At 39.7% G+C, this 25,376-nt stretch overlaps 1 protein-coding gene and 1 non-coding gene across 2 annotated transcripts in view; both read left to right on the forward strand.

The window, feature by feature from the left end:
• REEP3 (receptor accessory protein 3) overlaps window positions 1–25,376 on the forward strand; it is a 142,994-nt gene that overhangs the window by 16,546 nt on the left and 101,072 nt on the right. The gene's annotated exons all lie outside the window — the stretch shown is intronic.
• Window positions 8,700–8,806, forward strand: LOC132542677 (U6 spliceosomal RNA). Its single transcript, XR_009553645.1, has one exon. It is a non-coding gene; the product is annotated as a U6 spliceosomal RNA (small nuclear RNA).

Consider the following 25,376-nt stretch of genomic DNA (forward strand, 5'->3'; position numbering starts at 1 on the left):
AACTAGGAAGTATGAGGTAGAAAACCCAGTGTTTTTCCCCACAAGATAACATTAGAAATTTATCACAGAATTCAGCTACTATCATTTTAAAACAAAGAATTAGAAATTATAAAATATCTGAGATTTGGGGGTCGGGAGGTAGCACAGCGGGTTAAGCGCACATAATTGTGAAGCTCAAAGAGCGTAAGGAACCCGGTTGGAGCCCCCAGCTCCCCACCTGCTGGGGGGGGGGTCGCTTCACAAGCGGTGAAGCAGGTCATTCTCTTCCCCTCCTCTCTCACTTCTTTCTCTCTGTCCTAGCCAACAACAACGACATCAATAACAACAACAATAATAACCACAACAATGATAAACAAGGGCAACAAAAGGGGAAAGAAGTAGCCTCCAGGAGCAGTGGATTCATAGTGCAGGCCCAGCAGTAACCTGGGCCCAAGACCCAGCAGTAACCCTGGAGGCAAAAAAAAAATCTAATGATCTAATGGTATTTATATGTCCCTCTTCAAGTGGGGAGAGGGGGCTCAAACCCCAGTCCTTGTGCATAGTAATGTATGCTCTTGACCAGGTGTCCAGCCCCCTGGATGGTCAAATATTATTAATTATTTCTTGGAACTGACTGTATGCTTAAATGACTACTTTTAATTTTAGCAATGTTTCAATAATAAATATTAAATACTTCTAAACAACATTTTTAATAAAAAAAAAGAAGCATTGCTTTTTACAATAAATCTCGTTTGGACTGAAAGGCCTTTTGTTGGAGCACATGCCTTGTGCATAAGACCCTAGACTTGAATCCTGGTGACACATGGGGCACCGAGGCTGACACCAGGTGAGCCCAAAGGGTGCCCTGCAGCATCTCTCCCCTCTCTGTTTCTCCCTCTTTTTTTCTCTCTTAAATAAGGCGAATGCCTGAGGAGGTCACAGGAGTGGTGGTGCACATGAGTGCATGAGTGAGGCCCTGGCTTTGTTCATGGGCAGTGCATAGGAGAAAAGAAGATAGATAAATAGATCTCATCTAAATCAAATGCCCCCCCCCCACCAGAATTGAATGCCTTATTTTATAGTCTCAATTTTAAATATATTTTTATATTTATTCCCCTTTGTTGTCCTTGTTGTTTTATTGTTGTAGTTATTATTGCTATTGATGTCGTCGTTGTTGGATAGGACAGAGAGAAATGGAGAGAGGAGGGGAAGACAGAGAGGGGGAGAGAAAGACAGACACCTGCAGACCTGCTTTACCACCCGTGAAGCAACCCCCCTGCAGGTGGGGAGCCGGGGGCTCTAACCAGGATCCTTACGCGGGTCCTTGCGCAGTGCTACCGCCCGACTCCCTTAAATATAATTTTTAAGAGTAATACTAACTAAAATATCTTAAGTGTTGGCATTAGAATAGGTATGGTAAAAACAACAAGGGCAACAAAAGGGAATAAATAAATAAATATTTTTAAAAAGAATAGGTATGGTAAGTAACCATACAGGACAAATGAAATAACTAGCATATATGTATGACCTTATAAACTTGCCGTTGTAAAAATAAAAAACTGGAACACTTCTTTTTTTTTTTGTAGTTCGGCTAATTTTAGATTTTCCATAAAATCCTAAAGTTAGCTAACTACTAAACAATCAGATAAAAATGAAACACTGTAGACAACTAAGTTTTCCTTACCCTCTATTACAAGAACAACAGAGTGCTAGCATTTAAACTTGTGTAAACAGTATTAACTAGTCATACAGCCACCCAAGAATATGTAAGTTAACAAAAATTGATTGTATTCACTTGAACACTGATCCAATACAGAAAAGTATTTTGAAAGGTTAACAAACTGTTAAAGTATACTGGAAATAACTGAGTGTTTAGTTTTCTTATTTAAAGTTCATCTGTTAGCATTTTATTTGAAGCTAACAGATGAACTTTAAATAAGAAGGATCTGAGACTTCTCAACAAAGGACAAATGATAATTCTTTTGTTCAGCTAAAAAGTGCTACTGCCCTGTAGCAGTAGCAGAAAGGCAACACTCAGTTTCAACTAGTTTTGAAATCATAATAAGTTCTTGATTCACATTATTTTCCTTTTGTACATAAGGTAAAATTCAACAGAATTTTGTGCTATTCTGATTCTGAGAGTACAAGAGTTTTATAAAATGCAACTCCAACAAAGGAACCCTCCTACACTACTGGTGGGAATGCAAATTGGTCCAACCCTATGGAGAGCAGTCTGGAGAACTCTCAGAAGACTAGAAGTGGACCTACTTTATGACCATGCAATTCGTCTCCTGGGGATATATCCTAAGGAAGCCAACACACCCATCCAAAAAGATCTGTGTATACCTATGTTCAGCACAATTTGTAATAGCCAAAATCTGGAAGCAACCCAGGTGTCCAACAACAAATAAGTGGCTGAGCAAGTTGTGGTCTATATACACAATGGGTACTACTCAGCTATTAAGAATGGTGATTTGGGGGCCTGGTGGTGGTGTACCTGGTTGAGCACACGTGTTACAGTGTGCAAGGATTTGGGTTCGAGCCCCCGGCCCCCACCTGCAGGGGGAAAGCTTCACAAGTGGTGAATCAGGGCTGTAGGTGTCTCTCTGTCTCTCTCCCTCTCTATCAGCCCTTCCCCCTCTATTTCCGGCTGCCTCTATCCAAATAAATAAATAAAGATTTTTTTTAAATAACAACAAAAAATGGTGATTTAGCCCATCTTGGATGGAGCTTGAAGGAGTCTTGGTAAGTGAGATAAGTCAGAAACAGAGGATGAATATGAGATGATCTCACTTTTAGACAGAAGTTGAAAACAAGATCAGAAAGGAAATCACTAAGCAGAACTTGGACTGGAGTTGGTGTACTGCACCAAAGTGAAAGACTCTGGGTGGGTGGGAGGGAGGGTTCTTGTCCCCCCCCATGATGGCAAAGAACATGATGGCAAAGGAGGACCTAGTAGGGGTTGTATTGTTATGTGGAAAACCGGGAAATGTTACACATGCACAAACTCGTGTACTTTACTGTCAACTGTAAACCATGAATCTCCCAATACATAATTTTTTTTAAAATGCAACCCCATGTTATCGTTGTCCTTTTGAGTTAGTACAAGCGGCATCACTACTCGTTAGGGGTCCTGTGACCATCCATTATCCAGAAAATGGGGATAAGTCTATTGTTGATTAACTCACAATATACTTAACAGTCTATTCTACATGAAAAAGGACTTTGCTTTTCTTTTATCTTTCTATTGTTAGGATCCCTTGGTAAGCGTGTGTGTGTGTGTGTGTGTGTGTGTGTGTGTGTGTGTGTGTGTGTGTGTTTTAAGTTGTTGAACTAGAGCCTCACACATGCACAATTTCACCTCTCTGGGGCCTCTTTTTCACTCAGACTGTGAGATAGACACCGCTGTCCCAGAGCCTCTTCCACTGCCAGGGCACCTCTCCTGTCTTGCCAAAGCTGGAAATTAGGTTGCTGGCATGGCAATTCACATACCAGTGAACTTTCTCTAGCCCTAAATTTTTTTTTTTTGAGCATTTCATCAATTTGAATGATCTGAGTGCATTTAGATTTTTTTCAAAGATTTGCAAATTTAAAGTCTTACACTTAGTAGTAAAGTAACAAAAATTGTAGGTTTGTTCACTTGTATTCTTTCTTGTATGCAAACCTAAACCACACTTTTATCCAAGAACATAATTTTGATTAAGTTGACTCTATTTGATTAGCAAGAAAGTGAAACCATTTCTGAGTGAAGTGGAAAATCGGTTTTTGATTGATCGTGACTTGTGCTACTGAAAATAGCTAACTTTTAGCTAGTAAGGTGATTGCTTAGATTGTTAAAGGATAAATCTCTTAGGAAACAACCCTACTTAATGTTTGTGTGGAGAAGAGAATATGTTTTCCAGAAGTTATTCTGAGTGACAAATAGGAGCACACACGATTTATTGTGATGCTATTTCTAGCAAACAATAGTTGGAAAAGTGTTCTTTTGGGTCTCTTGTTTCTGTTTAACTCATGTGACTATATATGTTTTAAAAAGAAACTGTTGGAGTCTGTCCCACTTTTATGTTCCTTCTCTGAGGAAAGCTTTATGGTATTTAAAGTATGTTGTGTTGCTTAGGAAACTAAGAAAAATAAAATGATAATAACAATAAGAAAAATCTTTGATCTTGAAACATTAGCAAAATGTTCTGGGGGCCAGACAGTGGCACACCTTGTTAAGCGAGAGGGACAAAGTTTCACAAGTGGTGAAGTAGGGCTGCAGGTGTCTCTCTGTCTCTCCCCCTCTCTAGCTCTTCCTCCCCTTTCAATTTCTCTGTCTCTATCCAATAATAAATAAGTAAATAAATAAATAAATAAAAATTAAAAGGACCAAACATTCTGTAGATAAAAAAAGGATTTTTTAAAAATAAAGCAAATAGATTTTAAGTAAGTTAATTTTCTCCAAAAAGAAGGGATGAATCAGAAATAAGAAAAACAGCCATCAATCCTAATGACTATCGCATTGGGGAAAATAACTGTATTTATATGTGTGTACACTGAGACTTCTACTACTGAAGAAAATTAAATTGCTATGCATTAATAATGATGAAAAAATAGCATTCTATGCCAGATTGAGAATCAAAATCACTGGTCCATATATTTAACCAAATAATAATTAGATGTAAACTACCAGGAAAAATGTTACTGTTATAATTTTCTTGTTTTTATTCTTTTTTTTTTTTTTTTGGAGACAGTGGAGAGTATAGCAAGTCCAGGGCATGTGCTATACTACTGAGCAGTATCCCTAGGCCAATTCTTATACTATCTATTCTTTGGAGAGAGAAGAAGGGAAGAGATAGACAGCATGGCCCCAGTCCTCCATACATGACTTCCCCCAGTGCTATCACGGTGTTTCTGCCTGTTACTGGGTTTAGGATCCAGGGCCTCCTACACCAGAATATACTCCACTCAGGAAGCTGTCTTCTGGTCCTTATCTTCTGATCATAAATGGTCCCCACAGCTTAAAAACTGCAGAACCATCAGGTTGACTGTATAGCACTTTGTTGACGTCTTCTGTTACTTTTTCATTCTCTATCCTCAGATTGGGCTGCTTTAGTATATTAGATTGAATACACAAAAGATTCACTTCTTCCTTTATATATATTGTAGAGAATTTTAGCTTTTTTTTTTTTTTTAACTTCTGCAAATATGTTTTGAGCACCTACCAGGTATCACAGAATATTTGAGGTGTTTTGGTTGTATATCTAAACATGGCACGACTTTTTTTTTTAATTTCTTTATTGAGGGATTCATCGTTTACAGTCAACAGTAAAATACAGTAGTTGGGAAGTCGGGTGGGTGGTTCTTCTTCTTCTAGCGTTTGCCCTTCTTCCATAGCCAGTCAACAGCGTCAGGTTGAGCCTGATGTAAAATTTCGAGACCTCCTTTGAATCTGGAGAGGTGGCAGTCGTTGACTATGTGGGTCATAGTCTGTCTGGAGCCGCAGGGGCAGTTCGGGTCGTCTCTGGCTCCCCAGCGATGGAACATAGCGGCGCACTTTCCATGGCCTGTTCGATAGCGATTGAGGAGGGCCCAATCATAACGTGCTAGGTCAAAGCCAGGTTGTAGTGCAGCGGGTTAAGTGCAGGTGGTGCAAAGCACAAGGACCTCAGAAAGGATCCCAGTTCGAGCCCCAGGATCCCCACCTGCAGGGGAGTCACTTCACAGGCGGTGAAGCAGGTCCGCAGGTGTCTGTCTTTCTCTCCCCCTCTCTGTCTTCCCCTCCTCTCTCCATTTCTCTCTGTCCTATCCAACAACGATGACATCAACAACAACAATAATAACTACAACAATAAAAAAACAAGGGCAACAAAAGGGAATGAATAAATAAATAAATAATAATAAAAATACAATAGTTGGTACATGCATAAAATTTCTGTTTTCCACATAACAATACAATCCCCACTAGGTCCTGTGCCATCCCCTTCCAAGACCCGAGCCCTCCCACGAGCCCACACCCCAGAGTCTTATGCTTTGGTGCACTACACCAACTCCAGTCCAAGTTCTGCTTAGTGTTTTCCCATCTGATCTTGTTTTTCAACTTCTGCCCATGAATGGCACTGTTTTTGTCCTAACGGGACATCTAACAGAAATAGAAGACAGAAAAATCAGTGAATTATTGTGGGACGATAATACTCCCTAATAATCTTTTTCTTTTTTGCCACCAGAATTACTTGCTGGGCTTCAGTGCCTGCCTGACTCCACAACTCTGAATAGTCATTTCCTTCTCTTTTTTTCTTTCCTCTAGACAGAATGAAAGCCACTTTAGCTGTAGTCCATCTGTGAAGCTTCTGTTGGTGCTCCAGTGTAGTGGCCCAAGGCTCAAACTCAGGTCCATAGGCATGGTAAAATGTGCACTCTACCTGGTGACCCAGACTGTCTCGTGATCCTGGGGTTGTTACATAGCTGACTCATTAAGAGCTCACAAGAACTGTTGCATTTTACAGAAAAGCAAACAGACACAGAGAGGTTAATGTTAAAGTCTTGGCCAAAGTCATGCCACAAGTACTTGCACATCAAATATACACAAGATAATTTTTGAGAAAGGAGAGGAAGGATTCACCTTATAGAGAATGCAGAGAAATATCATCCAAGACAAAAGTAGCCTTTCAACTCTCTCTTTGAAGTTATTCTTGAAAAGAGGCCCCATTAGAGGGGGATACAAGGTAGAGAAACAAAATAGACTTGTAAACAACAAGTAGTTCTGTGTCATTGGAGCACAGAAATGCAAAAAAAAAAAAAAAAAAAGAATATCAGAAGTCTAATCTTACTTAACTGGATTTTTTTTTTTAAAATGGTGAAAACAAGGAAAAGTAGTTGCAAGTGTATGCAAATATAACTAATGAAATTAACATGGTCTACAGGAAGTGAATAGTCTGCATGAAAACTAAAAGGAACAGAATTAACACGAGGAGGCTGGGGAGATAACAATGGTTCTGCAAAGAGCTTTCAGGCCTGAGGCTCTGAGGTCCCAGGTTCAATCCCCAGCACCATCATAAGCCAGAGCTGAGCAGTGCTCCGGTCTTTCTCTCTGTGTATCTCTCTCTCTCCTTCTCTCTCTCATTAAAATAAATAAAATGGCGTTATAAAAAAAGAATTAACACTGAGGTTAGCTTTTGGAGCACAGGGACAGATCGGTGAGATGGGGGAGGGGTGACAAAATTTGGTTATTGGATGCAAAGAGGAAGAAGATACTTTAGTATTTCGCTTGGATTACTTGTGTGGACACATCACTATGTTGTGAAATGAAAGCCATGCAAGTATGAACAGGTTTAGAGAAGGAAAGAAGTGATGAACTTAAACAGTATCAACAGCAATCCCATAAGTTAAGAGAGAAGAGTAGTTCAAGCTCGTTAGGGAAGGACCACAAAAGCAGTTAAGATATTATGGTAAAGTTCTCGTTTTAATTTGGGTATTGGGCTTGTTCCAAGCATGTGTTATTAGGTGCGGCCATTTGAATATCTTTTTTCTTTAGTATAGATCAAATATTATAGAATACAATTTTAGAATAGTAAAAAAAAACTTGCTATAGGAAAAAAGACAATATAGAAAAGAGATTTTCATAAAACTTACAATTCTTCCTATGTGGAGTGATATTAATTAAATGCCATTAAATCTTCAGTTAAATGTCACTAAAGCAAAGACCACTTAATTTACCCAGTCTTTTCCACACACATTAGAAATGTAAAATAAAAGAACAGAATAAGTATGGGATCAATGGCCAGTAGAAAAGAATGTCACGTGCCTCTCAGGGCTGTTGATCATGTGTTTGGTTAATCTCCAGGGATGTCTTGTGTTTTTTGTTTGTTTGATTTTTTTTTTTTTTTTTGCCTCCTGGGTCATTGCTGGGGCTCGGTACCCACACTATGAATCCACTGCACCTGGAGGCTATTTTTTCCCTTTTGTTGCCCTTGTTTAGCACTGTTGTTGTTATTATTGTTGTTGTTATTGCTGTCGTTGTTGCTGGATAGGACAGAGAGAAATCGAGAGACGAGGGGAAGACAGAGAGGGTAGACACCTGCAGACCTGCTTCACCACTCGTGAAGCGACTCCCCCCTACAGGTGGGGACCTGGGGGTTCTAACCGGCATCCTTAAGCCTCTGGCTGTTTTTAATAACTACAACGGAGGGAGTCGGGCAGTAGAGCAGCGGGTTAAGCGCAGGTGGCGCAAAGCACAAGGACTGAGTAAGGATCCTGGTTGCAGCCCCTGGCTCCCCACTTGCAGGGGAGTCGCTTCACAGGCGGTGAAGCAGGTCTGCAGGTGTCTGTCTTTCTCTGCCCCTCTCTGTCTTCCCCTCCTCTCTCCATTCCTCTCAGTCCTATCCAACAACAATAACATCAATAACAACAAATACTACAACAATAAAACAACAAGGGCAACAAAAATAAATAAAGAAATAAAACATTTAAAAAAATAACTACAATTGAGATAGAATTTACTGTTTTAAAAAACGAAACTTTCTAACCCCGGCTCCCCATCTGCAGGGGAGTCGCTTCACAGGCGGTGAAGCAGGTCTGCAGGTGTCTATCTTTCTCTCCTCCTCTCTGTCTTCCCCTCCTCTCTCCATTTCTCTCTGTCCTATCCAACAACGACAACAACAACAATAACTACAACAATAAAACAACAAGGGCAACAAAAGGGAATAAATAAATAAGATAAATATTTAAAAAAAAAAGAATTTGTGCTCGCTTCGGCAGCACATATACTAAAATTGGAACGATACAGAGAAGATTAGCATGGCCCCTGCGCAAGGATGACACACAAATTCGTGAAGCGTTCCATATTTAAAAAAAAAAAAGAATTTGTAAAAAAAAAAAAACGAAACTTTGTTTTACATCTTTTACATCTTGCCCACGAGTTGTAATTTATCATGTTATATGCTTCTTTTTTTTTTTTTTATTTAAGAAAGGATTAATTAACAAAACCATAGGGTAGGAGGGGTACAACTCCACACAATTCCCACCGCCCAATCTCCATATCCCACCCCCTCCCCCGATAGCTTTCCCATTCTCTAGCCCTCTGGGAGCATGGACCCAGGGTCATTGAGGGTTGCAGAATGTAGAAGGTCTGGCTTCTGTAATTGCTTCCTCGCTGAACATGGGCGTTGACTGGTCGGTCCATACTCCCAGTCTGCCTCTCTCTTTCCCTAGTAGGATGGGTCTCTGGGGAAGCTGAGCTCCAGGACACATTGGTGGTGTCTTCAATCCAGGGAAGTCTGGCCGGCATCCTGATGACACCTGGAACCTGGTGACTGAAAAGAGAGTTAACATACAAAGCCAAACAAATTGTTGAGCAATCATGGACCCAAAGCTTGGAAAAGTGGAGAGGAAGTATTAGGGAGGTACTCACTGCAAACTCTAGTGTACTTCTGCTTTCTTACTTTGGTGCCATACTCCAAACTCAGTCAATTTCTGCTTTGCGTTTCTACTTCTTTTTTTTTTTTTTTTACATGCATAACATTCCCCAGATTCCCATTTAGCAATACAACCCCCACTATTTCATTCATCATTTTTCATGGACCTGTATTCTCCCCACCCACCCACCCACCCCAGAGTCTTTTACTTTGGTGTAATACTCCAATTCCATTTCAGGTTCGACTTGTGTTTTCTTTTCTAATCTTGTTTTTCAACTTCGGCCTTAGAGTGAGATCATCCCATATTCATCCTTCTGTTTCTGACTTATTTCACTCAACATGATTTTTTCAAGGTCCATCCAAGATCGGCCGAAAACGGTGAAGTCACCATTTTATACAGCTGAGTAGTATTCCATTGTGTATATATACCACAACTTGCTCAGCCACTCATCTGTTGTTGGACACCTGGGTTGCTTCCAGGTTTTGGCTATTACAAATTGTGCTGCCAAGAACATATGTGTACACAGATCTTTTTGGATGGATGTGTTGGGTTCCTTAGGATATATCCCCAGGAGGGGAATTGCAGGGTCATAGGGTAGGTCCATTTCTAGCCTTCTGAGAGTTCTCCAGACTGTTCTCCACAGAGGTTGGACCAATTGACATTCCCACCAGCAGTGCAGGAGGGTTCCTTTGACCCCACATCCTCTCCAGCATTTGCTGCTGTTACCTTTTCTGATGTGTGACATTCTCACAGGAGTGAAGTGATATCTCATTGTTGTCTTGATTTGCATTTCTCTGACAGAGACTTGGAGCATTTTTTCATGTGTTTCTCGGCCTTTTGGATCTCTTCTGTGGTGAATATTCTGTCCAATTCCTCCCCCCATTTTTGGATGGGGTTATTTGTTGTCTTGTTGTTGAGTTTGGTAAGCTCTTTATATATGTTGGTTATTAAACTCTTATCTGATGTATGGCATGTAAAGATCTTCTCCCATTCTGTGAGGGGTCTCTTGATTTGGGTAGTGGTTTCTTTTGCTGTGAAGAAGCTTTTTAATTTGATGTAGTCCCATAGGTTTATACTTGCCTTAGTCTTCCTTGTAATTGGATTCGTTTCATTGAAAATGTCTTTAAAATTTATGCGGAAAAAAGTTCTTCCAATATTTTCCTCTAAGTATCTGATAGTTTCTGGTCTAACATCCAAGTCCTTGATCCACTTGGAATTTACTTTTGTATTTGGTGAAATACAGTGATTCAGCTTCATTCTTCTGCATGTTTCAACCCATTGTTTCCAACACCATTTGTTGAAGAGACTCTGCTTTCCCCATGTAATAGTCTGGGCCCCTTTGTCAAAGATTAGATGTCCATAGGTGTGGGGCCTCATTTCTGGGCTCTCAGTTCTATTCCACTGGTCAGTGTGTCTGTTCATGTTCCAGTACCAAGCAGTTTTGATGACAATGGCCCTATAATATAGTTTGAGATCTGGCAGTGTGATGCCTCCGGTTCTGTTCTTTTTTCTCAAGATTGTTTTGGCAATTCTAGGTCTTTTCTGGTTCCAGATAAACATTTGTAGCATTTGTTCTATTCTCCTAAAAAATGTGCTTGGGATCTTGATGGGGATAGCATTAAATTTGTAGATGGCTCTGGGTAATATATTCATTTTGATGATGTTAATTCTTCCAACCCATGAGCATGGAATATCTTTCCACTTCTTTGTGTCTTTTTCAATTTCTTTGAGTAGTGACTCATAATTTTCAGTATACAAGTCTTTCACTTCTTTGGTTAGGTTTATTCCTAGATATTTAATTGTTTTTGTTGCTATAGAAAAAGGAACTGATTTCTGGATTTCAATTTCTTCTAACTTAGTGTTTGCATAGAGGAATGCCACTGACTTTTGAATGTTAATTTTATAGCCTGACACATTACTGTATTGCCTGATGATTTCCAAAAGCTTCTTGCTAGATTCCTTAGGTTTTTCCATGTATACTATCATGTCATCTGCAAATAAGGAGAGTTTGACTTCTTCTCTTCCAATCTGTATTCCTTTAATTCCTTGCTCCTGCCTGATTGCTATGGCAAGAATTTCCAACACTATGTTGAATAGTAATGGTGATAGTGGGCAGCCCTGTCTAGTACCTGATCTGAGGGGAAATGCTTCCAGTTTTTCACCATTGAGTATGATGTTGGCTGTAGGTTTGCTATATATAGACTCCACTATCTTCAGGAATTTTCCATCTATTCCTATTTTTTGTAGTGTTTTGATCATAAAGGGATGTTGTATTTTGTCAAAGGCTTTCTCTGCATCTATTGATATGACCATGTGGTTTTTGGTCTTGCTTTTGTTGATGTGGTGGATCACATTGATTGATTTACGTATATTAAACCAACCTTGCATGCCTGGGATAAACCCCACTTGGTCATGATGAACAATCTTTTTGATATACTGCTGTATCCGGTTGGCTAGAATTTTGTTCAATATTTTCGCATCTATGTTCATCAGAGATATTGGTCTGTAGTTTTCTTTTTTGGTTGTGTCCCTGTCTGCTTTTGGTATCCGGGTGATGTTGGCTTCATAGAAGCTGGCAGGGTGTATTCCAGTGTCTTCAATCTTCTGGAAGACTTTTAAAAGTAGAGGTATTAGTTCTTCTTTGAAAGTTTTGTAGAATTCATTTGTAAAACCATCTGGTCCAGGACTTTTATTTTTGGGGAGATTTTTGATAACTTTCAATTTCATTAGCTGTGATGGGCCTGTTCATATTATCCACTTCCTCTTTACTTAGTTTTGGAAGTTGGTAGGTATCTAGGAAATCATTCATTTCTTCCAGGTTCTCTAACTTGGTGGCATATAGTTGTTCATAGAAGCCTCGCATGATATGTTGAATTTCTGCAGTGTCTGTTGTGATATCTCCTCTTTCATCTACTATCCGATTTATTTGGGTCTTCTCCCTTTTTTGTTTTGTGAGTCTGGCTAAAGGTTTGTCGATTTTGTTTACTCTTTCGAAGAACCAACATTTACTTTCATTGATCTTTTGTATGGTTTTCCTATTCTCAATGTTATTTATTTCTGCCCTAACTTTAGTAATTTCTGTCCTTCTGGTTGCTTTAGGATTCCTTTGTTGTTGTTCTTCTAGGTCTTTAAGATGTGCAATCAGGCTGTTTATTTGTGCCTTTTCTTATTTCCTAATGTGTGCTTGTATAGCTATGAACTTCCCTCTTAGGACTGCTTTAGCTGTGTCCCAAATATTTTGATAGCTTGTGTCTTCATTTTCATTGAACTCTCGAAACATTTTGATTTCTTCTTTGATTTCCTCTTTGACCCAGAAGTTGTTAAGAAGTGTACTGTTGAGCTTCCACATTTTGGCACTGTTACTAATCTTTTGTTGATTGTTAAGTGTTAGTTTAATTCCACTGTGGTCTGAGAAGATGCTTGGGATGATTTCAGTGCTCTTGAATAGGCTGATGCTGTCTTTGTGGCCTAACATATGGTCTATCCTTGAGAATGATCCATGTGGATTTGAGTAAAATGTGTATTCCAGTTTCTTGGGATGAATGACTCTGAAAATGTCCAATAGTTCTAGTTTATCTATCTCTTCATTTAGCTCCCTTATGTCTTTACTGATTTTCTTCCTGGATGATCTGTCAAGTTGAGATAGTGGGGGGTTGAAGTCCCCTACTATGACTGTGTTACTGTTAATATATTGCTGTAGCTCTTTCAGTAGAAGTTTGATGTATTTAGATGGCTTCTCATTGGGTGCATACATATTAATAATTGTTAAGTCCTCTTGATTGACTGATCCTCTGAGCATTAAGTAGTGTCCATTCCTATCTTTTTAAATCTTATGTATTTTAAAGTCTATCATGTCAGATATGAGAATAGCTGTTCCTGCCCTTTTTTGTGGGCCATTGGCTTGAATGATAGTTTTCCATCCTTTCACTTTAAGTCTGTGTTTGTCTTGTTGCGTTAGGTGAGTTTCCTGTAAACAACATATTGTTGGGTTGTGTTTTCTGATCCATCTTCCTACTCTGTGTCTTTTAATAGGTGAATTCAGGCCATTCACATTTATTGATATCAAAGATTGAAGATATTTTAACGCCATTCTTATAGAGTTTTAGAGTGTTTTGATATATGTTCTATTTGTGGTGGTCTGGTTGTTTATAGGAAACCTTTCAGAACTTCTTTCAAGGCAGGCTTGGTGATGGTTGCTTCCTTCAACTGTTGCTTGTCTGAGAAGGTTTTGATGCTTCCATCTAGTCTGAATGACAATCTAGCAGGATATAGTATTCTTGGCTGAAAGCCTTTCTCATTGAGCACTCGATAGATATCTTGCCTTTCTCTTCTGGCCTGTAGTGTTTGTATGGAGAAGTCTGCTGCTAATCTTATGGGTTTTCCTTTGTAGGTGACTCTTTGTTTTTCTCTTGCAGCCTTGAGGATCCTTTCTTTATCCTTATTCCTTTCCAATCTAAGTATGACATGTCTTGGTGTCTTTAGGTCTGGGTTAATTCTGTTTGGGACCCTCTGGGCTTCTTGAATCTTTATGTCTTTGGTGTTGTCTAGACTAGAGAAATTTTCAGCTATTATGGCCTGGAGAACGCTTTCTTCCTCCCCTTCTCTTTCTTCCTCTGGTAAGCCAATAATGCGTATATTGTTTCTTTTGAAGTCATCCCATAGGACTCTGTTGTTGTTTTCAGCATCTCTTAATCTCTTTTTGAGATCTCTTACTTCTTCTTTAGTTGTCTCTAATTCATCCTCAATCTTGCTAATTCTGTCTTCAGCCTCATTGATTCTATTCTCTCTGCCCTCTAATGCTTTCTGGAGTTCATCTATTTTGTTGCCCTGCTCTGATACTGTTTTAGCTTGTTCAGCTAGTTGCCTTCTTAGCTCAGCAATTTCAGCTTTCAGCTCTCTAATAATCATGAGATTATTAGAATTTTCTTCCATATTCTCATTTGTTGTTCCTGCAGTTCTGATTACAATTTTTTCAAATTCTTTACTCACTCCTGTTATTATTTCCTTAGCTAATGTTTGGATGTTGAACTAGTTGTTTTGTGCTTCGCCCTCTGGAGGACTTTTAGCTGGACTCTTGTCCTGGTTCGAGTCTCCATTATTTTTTCTTGTTGTTTTAACCATTTTATATAAGTTAACAGTTTTTTCAATCCCTGAGTTGGAGTTCAGTGGTGTAAAAGCCTTTTTTTTTCCCCCTGTAGGCTATGGTAGCCTGAGGGCTTTTAAACTATCAATAGGCTTCTTGGCTTAATCAATGACTCCTGACCAAGAGATAAAGCAGGGTGTGGCAGAGATAATCCAGTGGTTATGCAAAGAGACTTTCACAGCCCTTCAGCTATGCCACCGAGGTATAGGTCTTCTCCTGAGTTTCCCGGTTAGATCTCTGTGCCCTGGTGTCCGTCCCTGTTGCTGCTCCAGATTCTGAGGGTAGTAGCAATGGAGACTCAGAGTTGTACTTGGTGAGTCTCTGGGGAGTCCTTTCCTCCCTTCAGCTGTCCCCTTGTTGGTGGAGCAGACTGGAGGTGTCTCCACTGACAAACTGTCGAACTGTTAGCAGTCACTTAATCTCTCCTTAGGCCCCTCTCTCCTCTCTATCACCAGCCACGCGTGTTTGTACTCATGGGTGATTTACTGGGTTCCTGTGGTCATTATAGTCCTGTCTTGTTTTCGGTCCGGGTGGTCTCCTTTGGTATTCCTAGTTGATCCGGGAGAGGAGAGGAGAGGAGAGAAAGCGATCTGCTGCTCGTAGCTCCGCCTCCGGAAGTCGAATCATGTTATATGCTTCTATGAAAAGAGAAAGCATCCTGTTTGAAACAGAGTTTTCACTGAGACTCAAGGATGACTTGAAATTTTAAATAGAGTATGTAGGGAAGCCTCTCTGAGAACTAGACGTTTGAAGAAAGACAAGGAGATCAGAATGTTAGCCATGCAGATCCTGGAAAGGAACTCCCCAGGAAGGGAATGAAGCCTGTGCAGGCCCCAAGATGGGACTGTGCTCTGCAGAAAAGTCAGTATGGCCAGGGCTGCACTGGTATGAACACAGGCTATTATTGTCAAGAACACTGAAACAGATGGAGTGAGGTGGGAAGCACCATTGAAGGGTTAGAACAGGAAAGTGACATTATCAGATTTTATTTTATTATTTTTTATATTTCCTTTTTATTTATAAAATGGAAATATTGACAAGACTATAGCATAAGAGGGATACATTTCCTCAGAGTGCCCACCCCTAGAGCTCCATATCCCATCCCCTCCCTTGATAGCTTCTTTATCCCTCTGGGAGTATGGACCCAGCATCACTGTGGGGTGCAGAAGATGGAAGGTCTGACTTCTGTAATTACTCCTCCATATCAGATTTTTTTTTCCCTTTTTATTACCCTTGTTTTTTATTGTTGTAGTAGTTACTATTTTTGTTATTAATGTCATCGTTGTTGGATAAGACAGAAATAGAGAGACGAGGGGAAGACAGAGAGGGGAAGAGAAAGATAGACACCTGCAGACCTGCTTCATTGCCTGTGAGGCGACCCCCCTGCAGGTGGGGAGCCAGGGGCTTGAACAGGGATCCTTACGCTGGTCCCTGCGCTTGTGCACTTAACCCGCTGCGCTGCCGCCCCACCCTCTCAGATTTTATTTTTAAATCTCTCTCTCTTTCTACCTTGGAATAAACTGTACAGATCCAAGGATGGAAGCTTGGAGACCAGTTAGGAAACTCATTTAGCGAACCAGTGAGTGTTGATGGACTAATAGCAGCCTTCAGTAATGGACTTATTTTAAGGATGAAATAGAGGACTGACTGGCAACCTGGCTGTGGATGTTCAAAGTCATGCAACTGGACAAATATACCCAGAGATGAGAAAGAAAGTTGACAAACTGTTTCTAAAATGCATGTGGAAATGATAAACTACAGTACAGTTTCTAGAAGTTGATGTAGAAAACTGTTTTTTTTTTTTACTTTGCAGTAAGGAAAAACAACCTTGAATTAAACAGGTACAAAAAGCAAAATTAGTAAATTAGTAAAAGGAGAGTTATTTATACACTGATGAGAAGTAAGAGTAGTTACAAAAACACTAGTATTTACAGGAAAAGACACAGCTATCAATTAAAATAGACTAAAACCTATCTTTTCATCAAAAGAAACATCAAGAGTGAGAATGACAGTAGAAGAAAATATGTGGAGATTGTTTTGTGCAACATGGAGGTAATAAATGGTGCACATTCAGAATATTAAAGTGATAGATATTAAAAATGTGGTAGGGCGGCAGACGGTAGCACAGCGGGCTAAGCGCACATGGCGCAAAGCTTAAGGCTCGGGTTCAAGCCCCCTGGCTCCGCACCTGCAGGGGAGTCGCTTCGCAAGCGGTGAAGCAGGTCTGCCGGTGTCTATCTTTCTCTCCCCCTCTCTGTCTTCCCCTCCTCTCTCCATTTCTCTCTGTCCTATCTGACAACAATGACATCAACAACAACAATAATAATAACCACAACAACAATAAAAAGGGGGGTCAACAAAAGGGAAAAAAATAGCCTCCAGGAGCAGTGGATTGGTGGTGCAGGCACCGAGCCCAGCAATAACCCTGGAGGCAAATATATATAAATATAAATGTATATATATATATATATATATATATATATATATATATATATATATATGTATGTATGTGGTGGGAACTATGACTGGCAGATAGCTCACCCTGTAGAGCACATGCCTTGCCATGCATATGGACTTAAGCCCTAACCCCACCATGGACAGCACAGGGACAACTCCCTGGATGGAGAAGCAGTGTCGTTGTCTCTCTTTCTCTCCCTTTTCCCTCTTACTTTTTTTTTTTAAGCATTTTTTTACATTTCATTTATTTATTTATTTCCTTTTGTTGCCTTTTTTTTTATTATTGTTATAGTTATTGATGTTGTCATTGTTGGATAGGACAGAGAGAAATGGAGAGAGGAGAGGACACCACAAATAGTCAAGAAATATTGCAGAGTTCATTCCCATTTCTTTTTCTGAATATTATATAACTTCAAAATATATTTCCATCCCCTTCAGATATGTTTGGGGAAAGAACTATAGCACTCTTGGTCTTTATTTGTGTCACTAAATCTTTAGCAATAAATGGGAGTTGAGACTGTTCAAATCTCAATTTTTTTTTAAATTTCTTTATTGGGAAATTAATGTTTTACATTTGACAGTAAATACAATAATTTCTACATGTATAACATTTGCCAGTTTTCAATATAACAATACAAAATCTCAATTTTTAAATTCCTTAATCTTTAATAATATCTTTAACATTTAGTTTAATAATATCTTCTTTTATTTTTTTATTTATGCCCTTTTGTTGCCCTTGTTGTTATTGTTATTGTTATTGATGTCATCATTGTTGGATAGGACAAAGAGAAATGGAGAGAGGAGGGGAGGACAGAGAGGAAGAGAGAAAGACACCGGCAGACCTGCTTCACCGCTTGTGAAGCGACTCCCCTGCACGTGGGGAGCCGGGGGCTTGAACCGGGACCCTTACGCCAATCCTTGCGTTTCGAGCCATCTGTGCTTAACCCACTGCGCTACCACCCAACTCCCAATAATATCTTCTTTAATAAATAGCATGGCTATTTACTGAAAGAAAAGGAAATCTTTAACTTAGAGCTGGCACCATCCGGATGAGTGATTTCATTACTCGAGAGCCCAATTTGTCATTCAGACAGACACCACAGCGCCGCTGGCATGTGCCACTCCATGCAGTGTCAGAGCTCCACCCTGGAGCCATATGGTGAGACACATCCCTACCCAGTGGACTATCTCAGTCACAACATTCTGTGCTTAAACTTGAGGTCACTGTTATAAGGAAAGCTGTCTCCTACTATAAGCAACCATAAATACAAACATACCTGCACTCTCCAGTAAGAACTGGAAACTTGTGATCCGGGAGGTGGTACAGTGGATAGATAAAGCATTAGACTCTCAAGCATGAGTTCCCCAGTTTGATCCCCGGCAGCACATGTACTGGACTGATGTCTGGTCTTTCTCTCTCTCTCTTGCCTCCTATCTTTCTCATTAATACATAAACACAATCTTCACATAATAACAATAGTAATTGGATATTTTAGCCTCGCAGCTAAAGCTTGTGGATATGAGGAGCAAAGTCAGAAAATACCAGCATGTCATGCCAAATGTGGGTTTGAAATTCTTCTTCTAGCGTTTGCCCTTCTTCTGTAGCCAGTTAACAGGTCAGGTTGAAAGCTGTCAGGAGCTGCTTGTTGCTGGCTTTGAAAGTAATTGGGATCCATGTGGATTCAGTTGGCTAGGAAGGATCATCAGTTTCCCCAATGAATGGGTACTCATGGGATGCACCACGAGAAGGTCGATCCAATGCATCCCATGGGTTTGAAATGACAGCCCTGAAATCTTATAATTTTGAAAAACACTCATAAATCATAACAAAAAAATGGTGGTGGGGGGAATACAAGAAAACAAAAAATTCATATCTTCAAAGAAATGTGATCATGGGGAAGAGGGATACAGACTATTCTGTACATAGGAGACCTGTTTTCTTGGCAATGTTTTAAAAATGGGTTTGTCTTTTTATTTTAATGCAGCTTAATGGTAGAGCCTGCCCCCGAGTGACAGTTATTGATTGTAATAGCAGGAAGGTTTCCATGCGGTGGCACCGGGTTCCAAGGTAACGGACATGTGTTTAACGGGAGTGGAAATGATAAGGACAGAAAAGCATCTGTGTTTAGAAGGCTCCAGTGAGCAATCAGCTGTCTCCTGAGATGACCTTTCACTGTTGCTAGGCACTCATTTCTGTTTCTGGAGTGGGTGGCAATATTATGTAATGCTGAACCACATTTCCAGCCTCTATATTTTGGGAGAAGAATTAGAGCATTCTGATTTTTATTTTATACTATTAAAAATTTTAGTATTGAAGTTGGACCTACAAATTGAATGGTTCTGAGTGTCCCAAAAGGACCTATTCGTGAACATGAGATTACTGTTTTAAGAAAAGCTTTTTTATCGGTACTATTAATTAGTATTGGGATTTTTCATGTATAGACCTGAGCTCAGGTGATCAGATATAGACATGCCCCAGCATATGTCCTTCATCCCCAGAAGTACCTAATAGGAAACAAATTTTCTTTTTTTCTCCTTTTAAATTTTTACACATACTGCTTTTTAAAAGCAATTTGAATTTTCATTTTCAGCAGTCCTACTGATGAAAATATAACTGTGATGGACCCTCACACAGAAAACAAGAAAAAATGCACAATAAAATATTTAATAACAGGTCCAGACAGTGGTACAACTAGAAGAGGAAGCATGTTACAATGTGCAAGGACCCAAGTTCAAGTCCCCAGTCCCATCTGCAGGGGAGGCAGTGCTGCAGGTGTCTCTCTTAATTAGTCTCTATCCAATAAATAAATAAAGAAATATTTAAATATATCAACATTTCTCTCTCACCTGTGGCAAGTGGCAATCAGAAATTGGGGGAGGGGAGGGAGAGAGAAAGATACCTGCAGCACTGCCTCACCACTCACAAAGCCTTCCCCCTGCAGGTGGGGACAGGCACTTGAACCATGGTTCTTATGTGTTGCAACATGTGCGCTCAACCAAGTGCATCACCACCCAGCTTGTTCCCTCTCTTTCTCTCTCTTTTTCTTTTTACCAAAACCCTCTAACCCCAATAGGTGAACTAGCTATCCCCTAGTACAGGAATTAGAAATATTTGAGGATGATCTCTTTTTAATGCTCAAAAGAAATGCTTTTTGAGCTATTAGACACACAACTGACTAGAAAGAACAGAGGCCAAAAGTTTAGGTGAAGGGAACACTGAAAACTAGTTTTCGTCTCTAAAAGTCTTTCCTGAAAGTTTATGACCTTCGTTTTCTGTGTTCTCATGCCCTCATGAGACAAGTTTAGACAAGCAACAGCAAGGTTCTTTCTGGTATAGGCAGTATTTGCATAAAGCCAGAAACCCAAGACCTGATGAGAACTACATGTCATTCACTACACAGAAGCAAATAAAAATGTCAGCAAATGGAAAGTACAGCATATTCCAATAACGACGACATCAACAACAACAATAATAACTACAACAATAAAACAACAAGGGCAACAAAAAGGAAAAAAAATTGCTGCCAGGAGTAGTGGATTCGTGGTGCGCTGAGTTCCAGTGATAACCCTGGTGGCAATTTGAAGAAAAAAAAAAAGGAAGGGGGTAGGGTAGGTGGAGTAGGAGAAAGAAGATCTTTGTAGATACAAATAAGAAAAACTGTTCTAACTTTATTAACTGGAATAGAGAAGATGCTGATAAAGATACAGATATAACTTTGGAAATTAGTATAGTCTGTTGTAAGACTAAAGTGAAAACAATATTTACATAGCACTGTACTGTGACAAAGTAAAGAACGTATCTATATATCTCCCATGAAAGTACACATTAACAATTCTGACACCATTTATATATGTATTGGAATTGAGCAGTTAAAAAAAAAAGGTTTCTCGGGGCCGGGCAGTGGCGCAGTGGGTTAAGTGCACAAGGACCGGCATAAGGATCCCAGTTCCAGCCCCCGGCTCCCCACCTGCAGGGGAGTCGCTTCACAGGCGGTGAAGCAGGTCTGCAGGTGTCTATCTTTCTCTCCCCTCTCTGTCTTCCCCTCCTCTCTCCATGTCTCTCTGTCCTATCCAACAACGAACAACATCAACAATGTCAATAATAATAAGCACAACGAGGCTACAACAAGGGCAACAAAAGGGGCAAAAATAGCCTCCAGGAGCGGTGGGTTCGTGGTGCAGGCACCGAGCCCAGCAATAACCCTGGAGAAAAAAAAAAAAAGAGGTTTTTCCAGGGGATGGGCGGTCGCACATGGGCCGGTGGCGCACCGGGTTAAGCGCACATAGTAGGAAGCGCAAGGACCTAGGTTGCTTCACAAGTGGTGAAGCAGGTCTGCAGCTATCTTTCTCTGCCCCTCTCTGTGTTCCCCCTCCCCTCTCAATTTCTCTCTGTGTTATCCAAAAAATCGAACAAATGGCCACAGGAGCAGTGGATTCACAGCAAAAGCACCGAGTCCCAGCAATATCCCTGAAGGCCAAAAATAAATTTATTTTATTTATTTATAAATTATTATTAATTATTAATTATTTATTTTATAGATTTATTTATTTTATTTTATAAATAAAATAAGGTTTCTACTCTTGGAGTAAGAAATATCTAAGTATCTAATGAGAGGGAGCTGAAGGCATCCTTGTAAAGAGGGAGACTTGGAGAGGCAATGGGGGCAGGAAGTGCGCATACCAACACTGGAGTGAAAATTTATGAGGCCTATTGAGGCAATAATGTTGGAACAGATAGTTTATATGAAGGCAGTGTTTTTCAAATCATGTTCTGATGAACTCAAATGGGGACTGATTAGCAACAGATTAAGGAGTCCCTCTACTGAAGTCTTTAGGCAAAGCAGAGCTGAGGTTACATCCCTCAGTGAAAGCAGAGACAAACTACTCAGGAAATGAATGAGATGAGCTGGAAGGAGCCTAAATGTATCAGTGGCCGTTGGTTTAAACAAAAAAGGGGATGATGAGTCTACCTCTGACCGAGTGAAAATCATCGGCAGTGGCTAATAGGTGGGATGAATGTTAGTAGAGGGGAAGGAGGAGTTAAAGAACTATTCAGTGATAAAAATTGAATCTGCGTTTACACCAAAGCAAGGAACTCTGGGGAATAAGGGGGTAGGAAGGGGAAGAGTGGGCGTAGGGATCTAGTGCAAGATACCCGCAAAGAGCCCAAGTTGGAAGCTAGAGTGTTTTTGCAGGCCCCCATAATGGAGATGAGTAATTGTACCCACATGGCAACATCTATACTGTGAATCATTAATGCCCCTCCCTCAATGAAATAATAATAATAAAAAAACCCAGAAATTATATGTTTTTTTCTAATGGCACTAAGTTGTGTGGGAATGTGGAAGATTAAATACATGAACTAAATTCACTAACTTGAATATGTAAACCTTAAGTATATGTCTAACTATGGGGTTATACGTTTTGTCAGCAGTGAGAATGGACACATACATAGTAACCCTGGGAATTACATTCTTATTTACAGAGGTTCTTATTTTAAGGTTGTTAGTTCCTTTCTTAGAAGTCACTAAACTGGAATATCTTGTAGAAGGCCCTCGTATAAACTGAAAAACATTAGGTGTTGATGCACTTCGGAAAAATTCAGTATTCAGAATCTGAAATTGACTTCTGGTTAAGTGACATTCTTACCCATATGGGATAATACTGCTAGCTAGGCAGGGTAAGGACTGTTAGTGCCTGACATCAGTTTAGTAAGAATGAAATTTGATCATAAGGCTTGATATTCCTCCACTCTGTGGCCTCAGTCCCCCAGCAAGGGTTCAGCTTTGTGAAGAAAATCCCCAGAGATTTACTGTTCCTCCTCCTCTAATTAAATAATAAACTTTAAGTGAATTAGAAATATAGAGATTAAAAGAAATATAGAGTTATAATATAAAAAGTTAACAAAGTAACTCTCAGTGTAAGAAAGACATGTAAATGCAAATACTTAGTATGAAGGTTCACAGATCTGTAAGATATGCATACTAGCAAATTTTACAAACAAAAGGCAATAACCTAGAAAAGTCTTAGTTAAGATATAAAATAGATAAAGAAGGACCTAGAATCCACAACACTTCAGAAGTAATAAGCACCCTTAACATCCAGACCTCTTTCAGGGGTCTTTCAGAGAAAGAACTCCAAGAGAAAGAACTGGGGAAGGGGGAGATCATTGGAGAAATGGTTTATTCTAGAAATGGAGCAAAAGGTATACAAGATGACCCTGAATCATCTTGTAATACCTGAAGGTAACAAAGTGCTTAAAAGAAAAACAGAAATAAAAGCAATAATGGGAATACATCAAAAGAACAAGAAGTCTATTGAAAGAGTTCCCAGTGGTGTTGGGCAGTAGCGCAGTGGGTTAAGCGCAGGTGGCGCCAAGCGCAGGGACCCATGTAAGGATCCCGGTTTGAACCCCCAGCTCCCTACCTGCAGGGGAGTCGCTTCACTGGTGAAGCAGGTTTGCAGGTGTCTGTCTTTCTCTCTGTCTTCCCCTCCTCTCTCCATTTCTCTCTGTCCTATCCAACAGTGACATCAATAACTATAACAACAATAAGAAAATAAGGGCAACAAAAGGGAATAAATAAGTAAATTAAAAAAAAATCTTTTAAAAAATCACTTTTTAAAAAAGAAAGAGTTCCCAGTGATCAATTTGAGTGTTGGATTAGAATCCAAAGTATAAAATGAATATTTATGCATCCATACTGTTACAAATAATAGTTGAAAAAATAAGTGAAAGGAGGAAATAGAAAAATCTCCCATGGAAAAGAATTTAAAATAATTTATGTAGATATTGCACCCTCAGGAAGAGAGAACCTAACTTGCCACTCAATTATAGAATATCTTCATAAAGACAACACTGAGATCCACTTCACCCCTGTGAGAATGTCAGGCATCAGAAAAGACAGCAGCAACAAATGCTGGAGAGGCTGTGGGGACAAAGGAACCCTGCTGCACTGCTGGTGGGAATGTCAACTGGTCCAACCCCTATGGAGAACAGTCTGGAGAACTCTCAGAAGGCTAAAAGTGGACCTACCCCATGACCCTATAATTCCTCTCCTGGGGATATATCCTAAGGAGCCAAACACCCATCCAAGAAGATCTGTGTATACCTATGTTCATAGCAGCACAATTTGTAATAGCCAAAACCTGGAAGCAACCCAGGTGTCCAACAACAGATGAGTGGCTGAGAAAGCCATATATATATATATATATATATATATATATATATATATATATATATATATTAAAAATGGTGAATTCATCTTCTTCACCTTAGTGTCTTAGATGGAGCTTGAAGGAGTCATGTTAAGTGAAATAAATCAGAAAGAGAAGGATGAATATAGGATGATCTCACTCATAGACAGAAGTTGAAAAGCAAGATTCAGAAGGGAAAACCCAAAGCAGATCTTGGACTGGAGTTGGTGTACTGCACCAAAGTGAGATTCTGGGGTGGGGATGGGGGGGAGGGCTTAGGTCCTGGAACATGATGGCAGAATAGGGCCTCGTAGGGGTTGAATTGTTATGTGGAAAACTGGGAAATGTTACCCATGTACAGACTGTTGTATTTTACTGTCAACTGTAAACATTAATCCGTCAATAAAGAAATTTTAAAAGAAATAAAGAAATCTGGTAAAGAAGAAGAATAATAGGGCGGTGCTAGATAGCATAGTGGTTATGCAAACAGCCTCATACCTGAGGCTCTGTCAAGTCCCATGTTCAATCCCCCGCACCACTATAAGCCACAGCTGAGCAGTGCTCTGGTAAAAAAAGAAAGAAGGGGGGGGGAGAAAGAAGAGAAAGAAAGAAAATAATAATAATAATAATAAAGTATAGAGTGTCTTCCTTCCAGAAAGTGTGGTGCTGGAATTGTGTCAGAGTGGAAGGTGGTAGGGAAAGAGGGTGGACAAGTTACAGTGAGATTGTTACAGATATATTACTATAATCGTACGATAACCGATTGATATTCAAAGTAATGAATCATGTTGATAGTAGTATATGCCCTTTATGTGTGATGAAAATGGCATATCATTTGTGGCATTCTTCCACACTCATATTGCCAGAATCATCCAAAAAATCCCAACAGAGGGACATTTTAAAATATACTTGACCCAACAACAACAAGGGCAACAAAGGGGAAAAGATGGCTTCCAGGAACAGTGGATTCGTAGTGCAGGCACCAAGCCCCAGTGATACTCCTGGAGTACCAGAATGATGTCTGGTTCTTTCTCTCTCTCCTCCTATCTTTCTCATTAATAAATAAATAAAATCTTTTAAAAAAAAGCCTTGATAAACTTTCTGCAAAGCTTTAGAAGACATAATGAATAAGGATAATACAATAAGTGGACAGGGATCCCAAATATTGTCTTAGAACATAGATAGATGGACAGATAGATAGATGACAGAG

Source organism: Erinaceus europaeus, chromosome 1 (assembly GCF_950295315.1).
Source record: "Erinaceus europaeus chromosome 1, mEriEur2.1, whole genome shotgun sequence".
NCBI classification, from domain to species: domain Eukaryota; kingdom Metazoa; phylum Chordata; class Mammalia; order Eulipotyphla; family Erinaceidae; genus Erinaceus; species Erinaceus europaeus.